The sequence below is a fragment of the Phaethon aethereus genome (genome assembly GCF_964289735.1).
Source record: "Phaethon aethereus genome assembly, chromosome: Z".
In the NCBI taxonomy this organism is placed as follows: Eukaryota; Metazoa; Chordata; class Aves; order Phaethontiformes; family Phaethontidae; genus Phaethon; species Phaethon aethereus.
Window position 1 is genome coordinate 61,535,001 of NC_138577.1, and position 20,808 is coordinate 61,555,808.

Sequence of the window (20,808 nt, forward strand, 5' to 3'; positions counted from 1 at the left end):
TTTTTGGTAGATACCAGGGCTCAAATTTCAGCTATTAAAACAATATAACACTAGGTGGATTATTCCATCCATAACATGCTTCCGGTTCCTTAGAACGAACTGAGTTGGCTTTTTTCTTTTCTTTTTCAGGTGCAGACTCTGAAGCCAGACAGAAGAAATACATGGAGCTGTTGATTGCCTGCATGGTTTTGTTGGTGATTGCTTTGTTAATGTTCATAGGGTGGCTGATACACCGTTGTAAACGATGTTTTGGCTGACCATTATCACAATCTTTAGTATCTGGGGAAGCTCTTGCTTCCGCCCCCACCTCCCGACTCATCGTGGAAAAATGAATTTATTGTTTTAGGTCAACAAGTGGCCAATGCTTGCAACCTTACTGATTGTTGGGTATTGTCTTAATCTCGCTCTAGGGATCATATTGAAACTTTCCCTGACATTGGATTGGGACACAAGCTCTCTGCATAATCTCACCCTCTATCCCATGTGCGTGAGTGCTGCAAGGACTCAGTGCCAGCTGCTGGGGTACCACTGTGAGAGGAGTGGATGCCAGCTGCTGGAGTCAGACCAGGGGTGTGGGTACCCCTGGCCGATGGTGTTGGCTAGTGGAGCTAGTAGAAGGGTTCTCAGTGTTGGCAATGGGACTAAGTGGGGGTCTTTAACCTCCAGCCATGGTTCCCAAAACCAGCTGCTGGAGAGCACCAACATGAATGAGGCAAGTGAGGGGCTCAGCTCCAGTGCCTAGAGCAAGACTGCAGGTCACAGCCCATGTGCCTGGTGCCAGCTGCTGTGCGGTTGAGTGTCTATATCCTCCTCAAACCTGGTGTGTGTGGGGTGTGCATGTGCCATCACCAGCTAACTTCAAGCTGGATCAGCAAGGAAATAGGAGACCCTGGGTCGGGGCGGGGGTCTCAGGTGGGCAGAGGTTCTGTGCTGGTGTGCCCAGGGGGAACCATGAGTGTGGGGTGCTATGGGGCAAGTGTGTGAGTGCTGTGTGTTTGCAGCTAATATCGAGCAGGACCAGCCAGTGAGTTGGGGACCCATGAGACAGGCAAGGGGGACAGAGATCAGGGCAGGAGTGCCAGGTGCATAGAGGGGCCATGCCGGTACTTGGGGGATCCGCAGACATATGTGTGCTTGCGAACGTGGAGAGTGTCCTGAGTGTGCTGCACCAGTGACCTTCTGTCTCTGCCAGTCCAGGAGGAGGAGGGGCTGGGCTGTCTGCCCTTGTGGCTCTGTGAGTCCTGTATGAGGGTGCTGCCGGAGGCAGCGCCTCTTCTGTGGCAAGGGCCAGGCAGGAGCAAGTCCTGGGCCAGAGCAACTGGTGGTGAAAGCTGCTGTCAACTAACATCCTTTAACAGTTCATGTAATGTTTTATTAGTGATAGTCAACTCCCAGCTGTCTTGTCTTTTTTTTCCATCCTTTTGTCCAGTAACAACTTTCTCTTTTAACGTGTAGCATTACAGCTTGTGAGATGATACAGTTGGCAGCATCCTCATAGGCCAACACTTCAAATTATGATTATAGGATCCCTGTGTTGGATCATCTCCAACCACTGTCTGCAGAATGAAACGACAACTGTATTCTTCATTATTTTTAGTTCTTGTTTTCTTATTCTTGTAGCTGGAAGAGCTCTATTATTCAGCAAATCAGCATTGTATGTGTTAGAATACTGCACCCATGTACAATTAATGAATTCATAATACCTGGATCTGAAATGACACTTAAATGCAATGCTCATTTTTCAGTCTATGATCAGACTTGAGAAACTTGTAAATAGTATAAATAGTTGCTAAATTCCAGTGGATTGGACTCAGGAGATTTGACCTCTTGGCTCTGCAGCAGACTATTCATGTCACTCAGAACAACCTTTTATTTCAACTGAAAAAAAGAGAGAGCTATTTCCTGTGCTTGCACCTTTTGCTTGTTCACTCTGTTGAATATGTTGCCTGTGTTTTATATTAGGAACTGCTTTTTCCAGTCTTTATCTAGCACAGACAGACAGATAGAAAATGATAGCATTTTCTAAGTATATTGTCACAGGTCTAATAATCAATTGATTGAAGTCTCAATCAATGGAGTAACAGCTGTTGAAAAGTCCATCTGGCAAGTACGTTGCTTGTAACCTTTCACATTTCCTTTCCACTGATGTGTTCATATTCAACTGTGCTATGTGTTTCTGCAATACTTAGTGTGTTTATAACATATATTTATTATATATATAACATATAACATATTATATATTCAGCAGTGTGTTAATTTCACAATCAATTATCAAAAGATTGATTAACTGTAAAATAAAAAAACAATGAAGAAAACTGATCAGAAATTTTTGGACAAATAACAAAATACATGCTCATACAGCTGTCATGGGCAAAAGAAAGTTTACTGATTTGAGGGCAATTTCAATCAGTGGAATTTATAAATTAACAGAGTGTTAACCACCAAATCTGGCATTGAAAGAAATAACAAAAATCACTTTGAGAAAACAACTGAAACAACCCTTGCCTCTGTGAAACCTCTCCTCATCCCTTTCCCAGTCCCCTGTCTGTTGCTGCAGGTCACCTAGTCCCTTCGGGACAGCAATAGGGACTGGGGCTCAGGTGTGGCAGAAATACTTTAACATCTTTTGAATTGTGCCAAGATCATTCTAACACATATAGCCATCCATAAAAATAAAAAACTGGTTTTGAATGCTCGTGCATGAGGACAGCTGAACACTTTGTTTTAGGATGTCAGAAGTGGGGTCCTAAGCAGAACTCCACCTTCTGTCTGTCATACATCAGTTCTTAACCACCACACTGAATTCCCAGGTGAGGTTAAGACAAGAGGAGACACTCGCCCATCGATCAGTGAATCAGTCTACTAAGGGCATGCACACATCAGTGAACTGAAGATGTTTAAGGTATTAGTTACAGGAAATGGATATAGCAAAGAAAGAATTATATGTTTATTAATGCTTGGAGACAGCAATGCTGAGAAGTGTCCATCTGTTTTTAGATATTCACTAAAAATATTGGGTTTTCAGGAGTGATGTTGTCACCGAAATCGGGAATAAACCTCGTAACACCAATGTAGTGTTAAAAGGCAGGCATTCTTTATTCACGGCGCCGGGAACACGGGGGATAGCTCCTCCTAAATCGTGTTCCCCGATCAGTTCAAAAGTTAAACATTTATAGGCATATGATTACAAAATTAATACATATTCATCAAGTATCCATACAATGATTGGTTAAGTATTCCTCGCCTACCATGTAAATGACCACGCATGCTCACTATAATTTCTTGGGATTTTTCTTCCTTAATCTTTTGAGTCGGAGGGTTTCTTGAGTGGGTGGTCTCTGAGTCGGTGGTCGCGATCTCCCCCTGCCGGAATTACCTTTCCTACAAAGTTCACTCCAAGTATAGCACTTTGTCAAAAACATGACAGACTATTTACTCAGAGCAGTGAATCTGCAGCTTATCAGTTTCATTGTACCTTCGAGTTCTCTATATCTCACAGAGCCTGGCCGCGGTGTCTCCACTCCGCTCCCCCCTCCGTACAGTTTCTCCTGGAATCAGCACACCAAGCTCTCCTGGTGTGGCAACATCTAAAGTTAGAGGCCTAGGGAACTCCTGTGGACTGGATTCCTTGCATACCAGCCGCACTACACTCTGGATGCTTCTTCAGTGTTGTATCTTTCTTTAAAATATGGATATAAGTACAGTAAAATTACATTTCATCAAAGTTGTTCCTTCTTCCTATCTACTCATTATTAAAACAAAACATAATACCATGATCACAATGTTACACTTAATTCCTTGATAATTAAATCAAGATGGAAAGGGTTAAATGGACTCTTGAGCAGCATTGCTGGTGCATAACACTAATGCGTAACCTATTCCTATAGTTACGGTTTTTATTACTATCCTATTTTCTAATTATCGTTTGATTTCCCCATCACCTTGGTTACAATGTGTGTTTAGTTATTCTGGGTCTAAAACTGTGTTAGCTGCAAGAGGAGTCACAGTAATCAAATAAAACACAATAATGGAAAGAATAAGAATGAACATGGAATTTGAAGACAGGATGAGAAGTGAGAGGCCTTGTAAATACCATGGTTAACCCTGGGGCTTATGTGGTGTGCGGCCAGTGAGTGTTCAGAGCAACAGGAGCAGAGGTGTGATTAAGGATGTTTTTCCTGCCTAATGGAAAGAACTTATTCCCAGTATTTCAGAGAACTGAGTGGGGTTTTAACCAAAACAACTGCCATTAATATCTGTGGAGAGCAAATAACTGGAAGTGAGAGGAGGAGTTAAGGGAATCTTAGCAGTTAATTAGTAGATAAGGTTTGAAATCTTGTTAGCTATTTCGTAAAGTAACTAAAGCAGCAGATATGTAGTTCCTTACAAAGACAGTTCCTGAAAAACTGACAGGAGTGAGAAGACTTGTGGCTCCTCACAAGGACAGTCCCTGATAAGAACCAGGAGAGTGCCTCAAGAACCGGCTGAAACTGACCTTGTGGTTTGGACGAAAACCAAAGAGCAACTGAGCCTGCGTAAGAACAAGGGGTTACTAGTGGTGACAAAGAGAAGCCACCGGCCTTCATCCTCACGACCCTCAGCGACCACCACCAGAAGGCACTGTGCAAGTGCAGATAGGAGGAGCTCATGGAAATAACGTCTTGAAACTCATTTCAATACGAAGTGGGGACAGATCATGCATATGTATAGGCATATTGCGAAACTTTATGTATATGCAACACTTTGCTGTATATATTTGAAGTAAGTGCCGCGTTGGGGTGTGCACGGTTTTTGGTGGGACTATCCCCCCGTGCTGCCCAGCGCTGAATAAACATACCTACTTTACAACCTTACAAATTGTGAAGTCTGTTTTCCGCACATCGGAAGAACTTTGTAAATGCTGTCTTTAGAGGTATTCAGCATTGGAAAGATGGAGGAAAATGAAGGCAAATTACTCTGTACTTACCATTAGTGCATGGAAAGATCATGTAATTGATGATATCACAAAAAGCTGCACAACATACATAAGTGATTAGTATTTTGGAAGAATCCTGGCCAGAAAATAAGTTAGTGAAATATAATATTCTGATTGCCTTTCAATTAGAAAGTCTGGCAAGACAATCCATTTAGTCTTAAGATGAAAACTGAGATATTGATTAAGATTTTATTGCCTATGTGCAGGCTAAACTGATAATATTTCAAAACTCTGTTTGCTTATGTCCTGAAAGTTTTATTAAAAAATAAAAATAAAAAAATACTTTCTCTGTAATGCAATAGATGTTGAAAGTTTTTTTAAATACTTCAGTTGCATTCGATTTTGTTACAGTGTTTTGTACAAATGTCACTAAAAACTCAGATAACAATAGAAGAGTTACAACATTTCAACAGAAAGAAAATCAGCTTGAAGAACAAACTACTTGAAGTAGAAAACATCAACTTCTAATTTGTCATCAGAGTATTCTGACTGTAAATGTTACTATTTTTGCATCATGAATTTTACTGTTATAGGACTGTATCTATTAGCAATGCCAGATAAGTCACGTTAAAAATGGGAGTGTCTAAGCTGCTCTCCTTAGCAAAACACAGAACTATCTTGCTTTCAACAATTTTAGTGTGATGTGTAAAGAATAAATAAATAAAGCATATTTATTTCTCCTCTACTAGAGTAAATGTATATAAATCCATGCAAGATATTCATGAATACAGAAACATGTTGCAGCATTTTAAAAACAGTTATTAAAATAAATCCAGGAAAATGCTGTAAATCATGGTTCCTCTATGAAAGCAGGGTTCTATGACATCCAAAATGAACCATAAAATGGTAGTATCAGTAAAAGTGATGTGTTTACCCAAAGTACACTTTTAAAATTTATAACAGAGATAAAATATATTTGCTGGGAAACCTGTATGAAATGCACTAAGTTTAACATCTGCTTACTAGATAGTAGCAAAGAAAATAGATGTCTCTATATGTTTGGCTTCTTACACACAGCAGGTTGAACTGACCAACACATTATTTCCGAGACTTTTTTTTACTTTAAGCTTAATATGTTATTCTGTTGTATATTTACATTAAATTACATTGATACTATTTAATAACATAGAAAACCCAAGCAATAACTGATTATCAAGTAAAACCAGAGAAAATTGAAAAGGAAAGTTAGGATTATTCATCTACTCAAGACAGACACATAAAAGATAAGATGCAGATTAAATCCTCTTTCTTTATCTGTGTTACTAGCTAGCTTTTTGTTTATTATTTCAATGCTTTATCTGCATTGATGCTTTTACACAAAAGTACATCAGAAATATCTGTTTTGTGTAAGGTCACTTCTCAAAGAGACATGCTGAGCACAGAAGAGCCAAGCAGTTCTGTGGGACCTTTTTTTATGTGTATGCTTACTGGCAAAAGCAACTAGCATAATTTTAAGAAGATAACACAATGCATAAAACTGGCAAAAGGAAAAGAACTGAAAAAAATCCACAACTCCACATTCTTTTAAACTTATTAAAAATGCATGAAAGACTTGTCCTGTGTATCAGATATCAAAGCTATTTTGGCTAGCCCAAAACCAGTGCCCTAGAGATTATTCTGGGTTGTTGGAAGGGGAATGAACATCAAAGTAACTATGGCACTTGGAAAGACAAAATGGTTTTCTCATTTTGGAGTGATTGTCTGATCTTTGAGAGAATCAGCAGTTGTTTAGATTTGATATTCCAACTATAGAAGTGTTGAGCACCTTTCCAAATAATGTTTCCAGTATCAAAGACAGCCTGCAGAAGCATCCAGACATTTTCAATACCAAAACACTGTGGAAGAGATATTACCAGAGGATACCCAGATGCTTTTTTTTTTACTGTTTTGGGTTTCTAGATAGCAACCAAAATGTGCATCTTTTCCCTAGCCCATTGGAAGGGAAGATGATTGTCTGACTCATATTTCTTTGAGAAAAAATAGTGATATATTCCAGAGCTTAGTACAAGGGTGTTTTGCATATTATCTTATTTAAAGAAATGTTTGCCTGTTTTTTTTTCAAGATAAGTATAACTTTTGGATAGTACTCATTCGTTCTTTATAGGGCATAAGAAGATGCTAGGGGTTAGACAGAAATAAGTTAAAGACTCATGGCATTGTATAGGCTTAGGTAAACAAGAAGGCATATACAGTACAATCCTCAAGTAAAACAGCCTCTCCAGGACTTGGGGAGAGTAGTTTACTCACTTGTCCTTTTCTTCAAGTTGATGGATAATTCTCATGCCTGAGAATTCCTGTGTCATGAAACTAAAATAGTATCAAGTATCTGCTATCTGAGACTTCCTAAAAAACAGAGGAAAGGTTTATGTGACCTTCATTCCCACATAACACCTTTGACTAGAACACCTATCAGTTTTCACTCATGTGAAATCTGCATAGAAATGCACAAACTAATGATCCTGATTCTAAAAATACTGTTTCTAAGAATCCTTCAAGGACTGGTTGTTAGCTTTCAATAAACATAAGCTTTGGAAGAAGTGATCTAGTTAAATTTAACCACTGGGCTGAAAAAAAACCAACCCCCCCTACCAACCCAGCTCTATTGCTTATAGCCTTGTCTTCTTCACCTCTGTCTGCCATTAAATTGTATCCTTTTTGCAGCAATAAGAATATCTTTCTAGGTATTCATATGATGCCAAAAGTAATAAGGTACAGATTTTAAACTCATCTCCTGGAAAGATCAGCCACTGCCTGGGAGATCAGACACAAAGTTGCTGTGTAGCATTACTAAAACAGTACACAGGGAATTCAGCATGCCATTTGTGTCTAACAGGTCTCATGTATCAATGTTTCATTGTAGGCAGAACTTAAATTCTCTATGACTATGAAGTATGAAGCCATTGATAAATACAAATAAATACTTTGCTTAGAGATATACATAGACTTTTATTCTCTGGCAATGAGAAAAATTAGATGTTCCCATTAGCTAACTGCTAAAGTTGATAAGGTACTGATCATAGAATTATTTTCATTACTTTCTGCTTAATTCCAGTAGGACTGTTCTAACAGTATCTCTGTTTCAGGATGTCAGATCATATTTAAATTGAACTGAACATAGCAGAAGCAAACGTTGGTCATCTCAAATGTTGTAGATGTAACTACTATCAAAACCTTTGCTTGCCTTCTCCACTATATCCTCCACTAAAACTTCTGGAGATGGAAGGGAAGAAGGCAAAAGGGAACAACATACAAGAAGATAATCTGTACCAAAAGAGGACTAACACTCAAGAGATATCTATGAAAAAAGTGATTGAGAGTAAAGCAGGTGCCCCTGTGTCTTGCAAAGTCAATTTTTAGCATAGACTATATGTGACATCCTTTTCCACTGCAAGACATTTGAAGCACATCTTTACTTTTTCAGTTAGATAAGCAGCCAATTGATGCTATTTAAACTACTGAATGTGTGTGTGCACATAAACAAGGCCACTTTCTCCAGTTTGCATCAAACAAATAAGTGTGCTTCTGACGGCATTATACCTTGAGCAAGAAGTCTTCCATCTCAGTGTTCTTATAAATTTGTCTCTGTTTGCCTGCTTATAATGGTCTGAAGAAGTTTGCAGCCACAGTGTGTACAGGAGGGGAGCTTACACTGACCCAGGTCTTAGTGATTAAAATCAGTAGAAAAACCTAAGCTGAAAGTTCTGAAAACATAGAATTCTTAGCCACATGGAGCTCAAGTTGTTTTCATGGTTTCAATAACACTCTTCCTTTATATAAAAATTTCCCATCAGAAATCAAAAACTATGAATATGTTATATTAACCATTCAGTTGCACCTTTAGGGCAAATCTGAACCTTATCGCTAAATGTTTTGATTTGCTTTTTTTCTTCTCATACTGGAGATAAAGAAAAGCCTTTATGAACAGAGTTTGCAATTGTGGTAATGGATAAGAAAGTATTACAACTGTTTCATTCTTCTCTTTTGGAAAAAATTTAGTCAGCTTTGTCAGCTTTACTAATCAAGGTAAAAATTCTGTCCATGAACCATAAATATGGCCTTGGAATAGACAGTTAATACAAGCTTAAAGAGTTTGGGCTGGGTTAAGATCAGTCAACTTTGGAGGGGAAAAGAGAGATTAAAAATATATAAAAGATATGCTGCTGAATTTGTTTCCATTAAGAAGGATTTTTCCATTATATTCAGATTATTATGCACATATGATTACTTCAGATTCCACATAAGAACATTAGAGCTTAATATTACTCATTTTAACTAGCAGAACTACTAGATATAAATAATGCAGGTTCTCGCTGTAGTTAAAACTGGAAAAAACAGTCCCAAACAAAAAAACCTTCAGATTCACCAAACTTTTTTGACAGTCAAACCTTTCAGCATTGTAGGCTAGAGGGTCTGCACTCGAAGACGAATAAGGCAATACTATAATCCCCAAAAAGAAAAGGTGGAAGTTTATTGAGTCATCCTAACACGTTTCTTCTATACTGCTGCATCAAATTTGTGGTCTATAAAATGCCAGAAGAACTGAAAATTGTAAGACTAATAAGATGTTTGTACTGCAATGGTTTCTGATGTTATACGGGATAGGACAATAAACTAAACAAGTTGGATTGAAAGTGCAGAGAGTTGTCTAAGCAATAAAGAGCAGACTAGGTAAAGAACACAATGGAAGTGTAAGCAGAACAGCAATTCAGAGATATCAAACCTGCACTTCGAAGAGGTTTTCTGCTGCTTTTGTGTCTGGACAAGTCTAACAATGCTTTACTCTCATCTTTGTAAGGAAATAACAGAAGGAAAAGAAAATAGGATTGAAAGTTCCCCTCATTCCTGTCTATTAATTTGTTACCCAGTAAAGTAGGTTATAACCAGAAACCAAGCAACCAAGTTTACAAAGTAACTGAGGTACTGAGTTGACACTGAAATGGTCCCCTTAGCATCAATGATTGGTAGATATAAATCTAAGAAAAGTTCCTGAGTTTTGCAGAGCTGAATTTTTGGTTGATTCTAATAATTATAGTTCTTAACAGTGCTTTTTGTTTTATTTGCATTATTTCTTTGTTTCCAATTTGATTACTAAATAGTTATCCTACATTTTATCAGTGTCATGTCCTGATCTCCCCCAGTCACACACTGATCTTTAAAGGTGCCTTTACAGATGCCTGTACATCTAAACAGAATAAAGTCAGGGCGACACATCTAACACTGCAGCACTGATCATCCATATTGCATTCCATGTTCCCTCACAGTGGTTTTGTCTCTTACTGATAGTATTCACAGAATCAATATCCAGTCATGGTTCAGGGAACTGCCTATAGAGGGAGTATGAACCTGACTGCACCATTGCTACAATTACGTCCAACATTATAGTAAATCTTTGAATCCTCGAGCTCTATAATTCACTTTCCTGTCATATTCAGACCAGAATATCCTTAGAAACTAGAATACCTCTTGTTTCAGGAGGTGTAAACCCCGCGGCAATGGGCTGAATCAGAACATATTTTAGATATTCTGAACCTGAAAAACATGCACACACATTTACGCCTTCAGACCACAGACTGGGGTCCGGTCTGTGCTAGGTCGTGTGATGCATCCTCAACTTCAGAAGAGTATCAGCGTAGATCCAGCCTAAGATATCTTGCTAATAGTATGCACTCCTGTTTCTCATCTCATTTCGGCCAAGCCACCGAGGCGAATGGCTCCGGAGCGGCGGATCGCTCCGGGCGACCCTTCCTTAAAGAGGCAAAACCGCGAAGGCTAAAGCGCAAGGAGAGGAGGCCCCAGCAATCCCCCGCCCCGAGCGGGCAGCGCGAGCTCCTGACGGCAGCGGCAGCGCTGACTCCGCGCGGGCGGGGACAGGAACGGCGGCGGCCAAAGCCCGTAACGTACAAGAGCAGCCCCAGGGAGCGCGAGCGACCCGCAGCGCAGTTAACAGGGCGGGCAAACAGGGCGTGACGCGGTAGAAGGGCGTGGCGCGGACGGCAGTTGGCATATGCACGGCGTGCAGGGAAAGGCGTGCGGTCAGGGCGCAGTCCCCCCTCCTGGCTCTAGAGGCTCTCTCTGTCAACGAGCGGTCATCGCCCTCCCAGAAGAGGCCCAGCCATGGTCTCCACTCGGCCGAAAGCCATTGCCAGCAGGAATATGGCAACCCAGACCGAGGTCCTACACAAAGATATGGCTGTCCAAGTGTCTGGCTGCAGACAGGCCAGAGCCTGTCACTTGTGCCGGAGGGCAGCAGAGACAACATCTGTGTGTGGTGTGACCAGATGAACGATCTGCTCAGTCTGGTGGAATAGCTGAAAGAGGCAGTGGAGAGGCTGCGGAGCATCAGGGAGTGTGAGAGGGAGAAGGATCGGTGGATCCACACCCTGCCATCCCTGAGACAAAGGCAGTGGGTTGAGGCTCCACAAACAGCAGGGGATCCCCTGCCCTCTTGCTGTCGGGCAGAAGGAGAAAGCATAAGAGATGAGGGGGAATGCAAACAGGTCCCTGCTCAAAGCAGCAGGCGAATCCCCTCCCGGCCTCCCTCACCATCCCAGCTGCCCTTACACAACAGGTATGGGGCTCTGTAACTTGAGGGCCAGGTACATGAGGACCTTGATGAAAGTCCATCCGGGGGTCGCCTAGGGTGAGTCAGCCAGCGCCATGCATCAGGACATCCTCTGTTAGGAAAAAAAGGAGGGTAATTATCATAAGCAACTCCCTTGTGAGGGGTACAGAGGGCCTAATATGCTGACTGGACCCAACCCACAGGGAAGTCTGCTGCCTCCCTGGGGCCTGGGTGAGAGATGTCACCAGGAAACTCCCTGGTTCAGCCCACCGATTACTACCCAGTGTTGATCATACAGGTTGGCAACGACAAGGTTGCACTAAGAAGTGTAAAAGCAATTAAATGGGACTTCAGAGCACTGGGGCGACTGATTGATGGAGCAGGAACACAAGTGGTGTTTTCATCCATCCCTTCAGTGGCATGGGGGAACACTGAAAGGAATAGGAAAGCACACCTGGTTAACACGTGGCTCAGGGGCTGGTGCCGTCAGCAGAATTTTGGATTTTTTGACCATGGGGTGGTTTACATGGCACCGGGCCTGCAGATGGGATGCAACTGTCTCCAAGGGGGAAAAGAATTCTTGCTTATGAGTTGGCAGGCCTCATAGAGAGGGCTTTAAACTAGATTCAAAGGGGGAAGAGGATAAACCAGGTTCACTAGAGATGAGCCTAGGGGTGGCATGCTGATGTTGGGGGTGAAATCGAGAGCCCGGCTCAAGTGCATTACACCAATGCACGCAGCATGGGCACCAAACAGGAGGAGCTGGAAGCCATTATTCAGTGGGACAGCTATGACTTATTTGCCATCACAGAAACATGGTGGAATGACTCTCATGACTGGAGTGCTGCAATAAATGGCTAGAAGCTCTTCAGGAGGGATAGGCATGGAAGGAGAGGCGGTGGGGTGACTCTGTATGTTAGGGAGAATTTTGATTGTATAGAAATCAATAATTGTGATGACAAAGTTGAGTGCTTATGGGTAAGGATGAGGGGGAAGGCCAACAAGGCAGATATCCTGCTGGGACTCTGTTATAGACCACCCAACCAGGACTAAGAGGCAGATGAAGCATTCTACAAGTGACTGGCAGAAATCTCACAATTGCTAGCCCTTGTTCTTGTAGGGGACTTCAACTTACTGGACATCTGCTGGAAGTATAACACAGCAGAGAGGAAACAGTCTAGGAAGTTCCTGGAAGGTGTGGAAGATAACTTCCTGACATAGCTGGTAAGTGAGCCTACCAGGGGAGGTGCCCCGCTTGACCTGCTTTTTACAGAGAAGGACTGGTGGGAGATGTGGTGGTTGCAGGCCGCCTTGGGCTTAGCGACCACAAAATGATAGAATTCACGATTCTTGGTAAAGTAAGGAGGGGGGTCAGCAAAACCACTACCATGGACTTCCAGAGGGCAGACTTTGGCCTGTTCAGGTCACTGGTTGAGGTAGTCCCTTGGGAGGCCGTTCTGAAGCGCAAAGGAGTCCAGGAAGGCTGGACATTCTTCAAGAAGGAAATCCTAAAGGCACAGGAGCAGGCGGTCCCCATGTGCTGCAAGATGAGCTGTCAGGGAAGATGACTGGCTTGGCTGAACAGCGAGCTTTTGCTGGGAATGAGGAATAAAGGAAGAGTTTATCACCTTTGGAAGAAGGGGAAGGCAACACAAGAAGAGTCCAAGGATCTCATTAGGTCAAGTAGAGACAAAATCAGAAAGGCAAAAGCCCAGCTAGAGCTCAGTCTGTCCACAGTTGTAAAGGATAACAAAAAATGCTTTTACAAATGTATTAACAACAAAAAGAGAGCCAAGGAGAATCTCCATCCCCTACTGGATATGGGGGGGAACATTGTCATCAAGACTGAGGAGAAGGCTGAGGTACTTAATGACTTCTTTGCCTCAGTCTTTAACAGCCAGACCAGGCATCCGCAGGGTATTCAGCCTCCTGTGCTGGAAGACAGGGATGGAGAGCAGAACAAACTCTCCATAATCCCAGAGGAAGCAGTTAAGGACCTGTTAAACCACCTAGACACCCACAAGTCTATGGGGCCAGATGGGTTCCACCCAAGAGTAGTGAGAGAGCTGGCTGAGGAGCTTGCCAAGCCACTCTCCATCATTTATCAGCAATCTTGGTTAACAAGGGCAGTCCCAGAAGACTGGAGGCTTGCCAATGTGATGCCCATCTACAAGAAAAGCTGAAAGGAGGATCCTGGGAACTACAGGCCTGTCAGCCTGACCTCAGTACCGGGAAAGATTATGGAGAGGTTCATCCTGAGGGTGCTCACAGGGCATGTGCAGGGCAACCAAGGGATCAGGCCCAGCCAGCACGGTTTCATGAAAGGCAGGTCCTGCTTGACCAACCTAATCTCCTTCTATGACCAGGCGATGCGCCTAGTGGATGAGGGAAAGGCTGTGGATGTTGTCTACCTGGACTTTAGTAAAGCCTTTGACACCACCTCCCACAGCATTCTGGAGAAACTTGTGGCTCATGGCTTAGACAGGTGCATTCTTTGCTGGGTAAAGAACTGGCTGGATGGCTGAGCCCAGAGAGTGATGGTGAATGGTGTTAAATTCAGTGGCGGCTGGTCACAAGTGGTGCTCCCCAGGGCTCAACTTTGGGGCCGGTCTTGTTCAATATCTTTATCAATGATCTGGATGAGGGAATTGAGTGCTCCCTCAGTAAGTATGCAGACAACACCAAGCTGAGCAGCAGTGTTGATCTGCTGGAGGGATGCTCTGCAGAGAGATTTGGACATGCTGGATCAATAGGCCGAGGTCAACTGTATGAGGTTTAATAAGGCCAAGTGCTGGTTGTTGCACTTCAGTCACAAGAACCCCATGCAACACTATAGGCTTGGGGAGGAGTGGCTGGAGAGCTGCCTAACGGAAAAGGACATGAGGGTGCTGGTTGACAGCCAGCTGAATATGAGCCAGCAGTGTGCCCAGGTGTCCAGGAAGGCCAACAGCACCCAGGCCTGTATCAGAAATAGTGTGGCCAGCAGGAGTAGGGAAGTAATCGTGACCCCATACTTCACACTGGTGAGACTGCACCTTGAACACTGTGTTCAGATTTGGGCCCCTCACTACAAGAAGAACATTGAGGTGCTGGAGCATGTCCAAAGAAGGGCAACAAAGCTGCTGAGGGGTCTGGAGCACAAGTCTTATGAGGAGCGGCTGAGAGAAGTGGGGTTGTTCAGTCTGGAGAAGAGGAAGCTGAAGGAAGTTCTCATCAGTCTCGACTGCCTGAAAGGGGGTTGTGGTGAGGTGGGTGTTGGTCTCTTCTCCCAAGTAAGTAGTGATAGGATGAGAGGAAATGGCCTCCAGTTGCGCCAGTGAACATTTAGACTGGATATTAGGAAAAATTTCTTCACCGAGAGAGTGGTCAAGCATTGGAACAGGCTGCCCAGGGAGGTGGTGGAGTCACCATCACTGGAAGTATTAAAAAAACGTGTAGATGTGGCACTTCAGGACATGGTTTGGGGAACATGGTGGTGTTGGATTGATGGTTCGACTTGATGATCTTAAAGGTCTTTTCCAACCTTAATGATTCTGTGATTTAATCTGCAGATAAACATGTTTATTCCCATGATTCTCTCTCTCTATGTGGCTCTCGTGAAAACTCACATGGAATACTGCATTCAGGTCTGGGATCCCCACTATAAGAAACACATGGACCTGTTGGGGTGTGTCCAGAGGAGGGCCATGAAGATGATCAGAGGGGTGGAACACTTCTTCTCTGAAGAAAGGCTGAGAGAGTTGGGGCTGTTCAGCTTGGACAAGAGAAGGCACTGGGGAGACCTTACTGCAGCCTTCCAGTACCTGAAGGGGGCCTACAAGAAAGGTGGAGAGGGACTTTTTACAAGGGCATGTAGTGATAGGGCAAGGGGTAATAGCTTTAAACTGAAAGAGGGTAGATTTGGATTAGATATAAGGAAGAAATTTTTCACAATGTGCATGGTGAGGCACTGGAACAGGTTGCCCAGAGAAGTTGTGGATGCCCCATCCCTGGAAGTGTTCCAGGCCAGGTAGGATAGGGCTTTGAGCAACCTGATCTAGTGGAAGATGCCCCTGCCCTGGCAGGGGGGTGGAACTAAATGATCCTTAATGTCCCTCCTAACCCAAAGCAGTCTATGGTTCTCTGATTCTGTAAAATGAAGAACTAGGAGTTTGGAAAGTGATTTGAGCTCTCAGATAAAAGGCTTTTTCTAAAAACATTTAGTTAGTTCCTAGTCTGACTAGGACACATTTTTTTTGGCAGCCATGTCTGAATTCCAAAAAAAAAAAACCCAAACAATGGGAATTCTGAAGATCAGTCATCCTGATTCTCTTATTGCTGCCACTCAGGAGATGAAGCTGAGTTTTTCTTTGGGGGGGTAGTGAATTCCTTTGCTATGGGTGACCTACTTGAACATCAACAGTATTTTGTTTTATTCGTGTTATATGAATGTGAAGGCCCCTAGAACTTTGAAAGCTTTATTAAAATACCAATATGGAGAGAAAACCAGTTAGTAAGTAAAGATAAAATGCATATGCACGTGTATCAGATCATAATAATAGTAATATTGTTGAAGTTATGCAAGGAATTAAACTGGGGGTATTGCTTAGTCTCTGTGAGCAGTTAACAAGGTGCAGCCTTGAGGGAAGGAACAAGATAATCACAAAAGGAACACAACTACTGAACTTTGCGTGACCTGTATTAACATATAATTAACGTATAATTAACACCTAATCAGCATAATAGAAACCTGCCTCTGAGCAAGGAAAGCCCTCTACTCACAAAAGCCCCATTCTTACTGAGCATGTGCAGTAAAAAAGGGGGCTGCTGTGACTTTAAGTGGAGACAAGGCTTGTGAGAACCAACGGGAACAAGGGTGACTAAGCCAACTTTTTAAAATACTGGTAACTGTTGCTCAAAGTGTATAAATATTTTCCATGTGTTAACCGAGGTGTTCTAGCTTTGTGGACATACCACCTAGCACCGAACTCTGCACAGATTTTGAATAAAAGCAAATATCTCAGCTCTGTGTGTTCTTTGGCTCTCTGCACACTGGGTGGAAGAACCCATATTTGGGACAACAATATGAGATAAATATTTATGTAATTAAGAAAAATTCAGTGTGAAGTCAACTTACATTTTGGAAAAAATACATTTTCAATATTCATTACTGTTTGAACTGCCATTTGTCCTGTTTTCTAGCAACATAAATTATGTATTATTTTCTTTCAACTGTTAGAATTTACAGTATAGCAAGATTTTTATTTTGCTGTTCTCAATGTATAGATGACAAAGGCAACAGAAAACTACTGCCTTTGATATTAAGAAAGGGAAATTCTTTTTGTCTGAGGGGAACAAAGACATGGGACACAGGCAGAGGCATATATAAACTTAGTGCACAGTTACTATAAAGCCCATTCAAATAACATACAATATATTCATCAATGGTGAAACACAACTCAGTGAACCACTTCTTTGTGTGTTTTTTTGCTTTGTTTGTGCATACATGTGAACACACAGAACTCAAGTGTCTCAAATAAAAAATGTGAACCATAGTTTTCCCACTTTGATCATCAATCTTGTACCATAATTTTCTTCATCTGCTGAGAGTGAAACTTCATACCTAAGTTGTGTTTAGTACTTACTTACTCTAAGAATGCAGTTTTCATTTCCCCCTCCAGTGATCTTTAGTCAGGTGATATGAAAAGATTGGTATTACAGTAACATTTTTAATACTCCCAACAAAGAACATAATAAAACATAAAAGTATTAACCTGTAAACATACAAACACACGTAGTAAGCATGTCACATACATTAAATGGGAACACATTTCTTTCCTGTGCAGCCTCTACTGGGCTGAAATTAAGGAAAAAGCACACTATGGGTAAAATAATGTTCCTTTGAACAACAATAATTGAAAAAAACCTAAACAAAAAAACCAGATGTTGACCAAAGAATTTCAGTGTTACAAAGGAATTAAATATATTTTAAAAACCAAAATATTATTTTAAATAGGCAATCAAGATTCTAGAGTAGAACATGAGTTCTAAAGCATCACAGAGGGGCCTCACTTTTGACACTTGGAAAAATACCCCTGGCCATTTATTTTTTTTATAAGCCTGAATGTTTTGTCTATTCCAGGCAAGGAGAGAAGAAATAAGAGATGCAAACATTTCTTTACTTGGAAAACAAAAAAAGTTGGTTACAGTTTAGATTGTATACCAAAAGGAGTTACTAGACATGCGACTGAACATCCTCTTCACAGTATCTTAACTGTGGAAATTAAGTAGCTATAAAAATATGATCAAATTTTTTAAAAATATGAAAAGCTAAATATTTTTAGTAGCTCTCATGATAATATCTGTTCCTACATGGGGTTTACCCAATGAGCAATTAGAAGCACTTCTGAAGACTATAAAGGGAAAACTAGCATCACCAGCACCTTCTGCTGCAGTGCTTGGAAGTTGTAACCCCTAAGGTTTCTCAGTAGCGAACCTATGCATATGTCTATCAGCATATGGTAAAGCATTCCTGAATTTATTAAATTAGATTTTGTTTGAAAGTTTATTTATGCTAAACTGTTATACAGCAAGTGCTTTCTCCTCCTATGATGAAGAATTCTCACAGCACTTCACATTACTGATGTAATTTCCACCTGGAAATGACCTATTGCCAAAAGCAACGAAAAACCTCTCCAAAACTGGTTTGTTACTCATGCTTATGATTCCTTCTTCATGGGCTGAATCTTGTGTTTAATGCTGTTGCTTTAGTGCATTTAATACATTAGCAAACTTATAATCAATATACAGACAGATCCAAATAAAGACATACCTCCTACTTAAGAAAAATACTTCCTAGCAGAACCTCATGTTCTCTACTGTATCCTATATTATCCTGTTTTGAAAGCCATTCATATATCCAACACAAAGAAAGCAGGCAGGAGTAAGGTTGTGTGAAATTTCGTTCCTCGTTTACAATACATGAAGCTTTGTGAGCAGAGCACCAGCCATTTCACACTGGTTTTCTCCATAATGGGGAAGGAACTACAAAAAGAGCAGGGTAATAATTAGGATATATAAGTTTAAGAACTATATTTTAATCTATAACTTCCTTAATTTTTTTATACTAGCTCATATAAACTGTGGATATTATTGCTGAAATAGAATGAAAATGAGGGCTTCCTGATAAGAGTAATATAATTAAATCTTGCCAGCTGCCTCTTTGTATATGTGATATTAACAAGTTTCTTATATAAAGCCTGTGGTTATGAAGTTTTTAACTGGCGCTTTTCATGGTTCACACTGACTAGTCTGAGAAGTGACAGAAAATAAATGAAGGTCCATGGTCTTCCACCTTGCAAAATGCTGATTCACCTTCTGCCAGCAGGAACTAAATTACAAAGTCAGTAATAGATTGTGCACACAGTAAAATAATTGATACTGAAAAGCTGAATAAAAATATAAAATGTTATCATATTGCCCCCTCCTTGAAAAGACTTGTTATACTAGAGGAAGTAGTCAATAACGAGCCACTCAGTAATTTTTTCCTTTTAGACCAGACTCATTGTTGATTGATTCATTTTGGTTGAAAGCAAATGATTCAAACTAGTCTAGATACATCTGGACTAGACAAGAGGAAACAGTAAAAATTTCATTTCACCAAGTACTTGAAGATGAACTATAAGAATTGTACTTCATATACCATTGATAACAAAAGCAAGATATGACAGTGAATCAAAAATTATAGCTCAAATTCTAAGCTCAGAGATACAAACTCCACAAAAATAAAACCCTCCAGAAAACATGACAAAGAAGTTACTTTTAATAACCATAACTTCTGCCAACTGAAGACTCCCATGAAGGTTTAAATTACCTTGCCTGATTTTAACTACCATGGTACTTATTCACCCCTCTAGTGAGCATGTAATTATATCTCTCTGCTACCTCTCTTGTACTATAAAATGAAATGGCTGCTAATATATAACAGCAGTAACATTCAGTCTGCTTCATTGTGCTCATAATGTGAGTTCAAATTAAAAACTAAGCCTCTGAGAACCTCTGTGTTTAGACAGTACAGAGGGAGCTCTTATTGTTTATATAGTCCCTCTGCTAAAAATAACAGATTCGAACAGTACTTCTGTTATGTCTGTCATTTTAATACATATTACTTCTTCAGCTGAAGGGTTTCAAAGAAAAACTCCAAACGAGATTATCTTTAACCACTCCATTCTGTCTGTATAAATAGAAGATACAAACATTAAAATATAAGGAATTAAAATCCCTTTTATCTGTGAACTGCACTTCCCTTATATTTTTCTTATTATTCCAAGTTTCATCAACTTGTGCATGGTGCATCTGTGCATGTATGCTAGAGATACTTTTTAGAACTGAGGAGGGAATTTCTTGTATGTTTGTAAAGATGGCTGGAAAGGGAGGCTGAATCAAGGACCATGAGGCAACAAACTGAATGCAAGAGACACCCTGGACTGTAAAATGTAAGAAAAGAGGAATGTGTTGTGAATTGAATTAAGTCCAGTGTCAAACTAGTCAGTATGAAATTACTGGTTTTCTTCTGCCTTTTTTTAAATTTATTTGAAGAGTCTCTTCATTAAGCACCCTCATTATAAATGATACTACTATGTTAAGACTGATACACTAGAGCTTTTTGGGGGTTTTTTTGGTTGGTTTGTTTTTTTGTTTTAAATAGAATTGACTCTCTTATTCCCACTTTTAAATATGCATATGAATAGTCTTAGCTGGGCTTCATAGTTGGAGGTAGAAATCATGGTTTAAGTTTAGGACGATTACTAACATAGTTTGATAATAACGGAATCAAGTTTTTTCCAAGTGGAGAAAATGACAAGAAAGTTGGTGAATTAAACGGTTTACAATATGGGATAACCATGGAAACAGTATATGCTAGAAAACAGGCTTGACATATCTTACAATAGGAGGGAACATTGTAAGCAGAAGTAAGAGAAGAAATAAGTTTCTTGTTGGTAGAAATGATCTGAGAATTAAATGCAGCTTGGAGGACTCATAGAAACCTGGAGAAGGGAAAAACTAGCTAGACTCATGGCAGTATGAATAGACGGCTTGGAAAACAGGGGACTCAACAGACAAACTAGTAAGCAAAGCAGGAGGAAATGAAAGCTGAACTGGTGGAAATGATGGCCAAAAAAAAAGTAAATCATAGAATCTTTGGGTTGGAAGGGAATGTTTAAGGTCATCTAGCCCAACCCCCCTGCAGCAAGCAGGGACATCTTCAATTAGGTCAATGTATGCTCCAGCA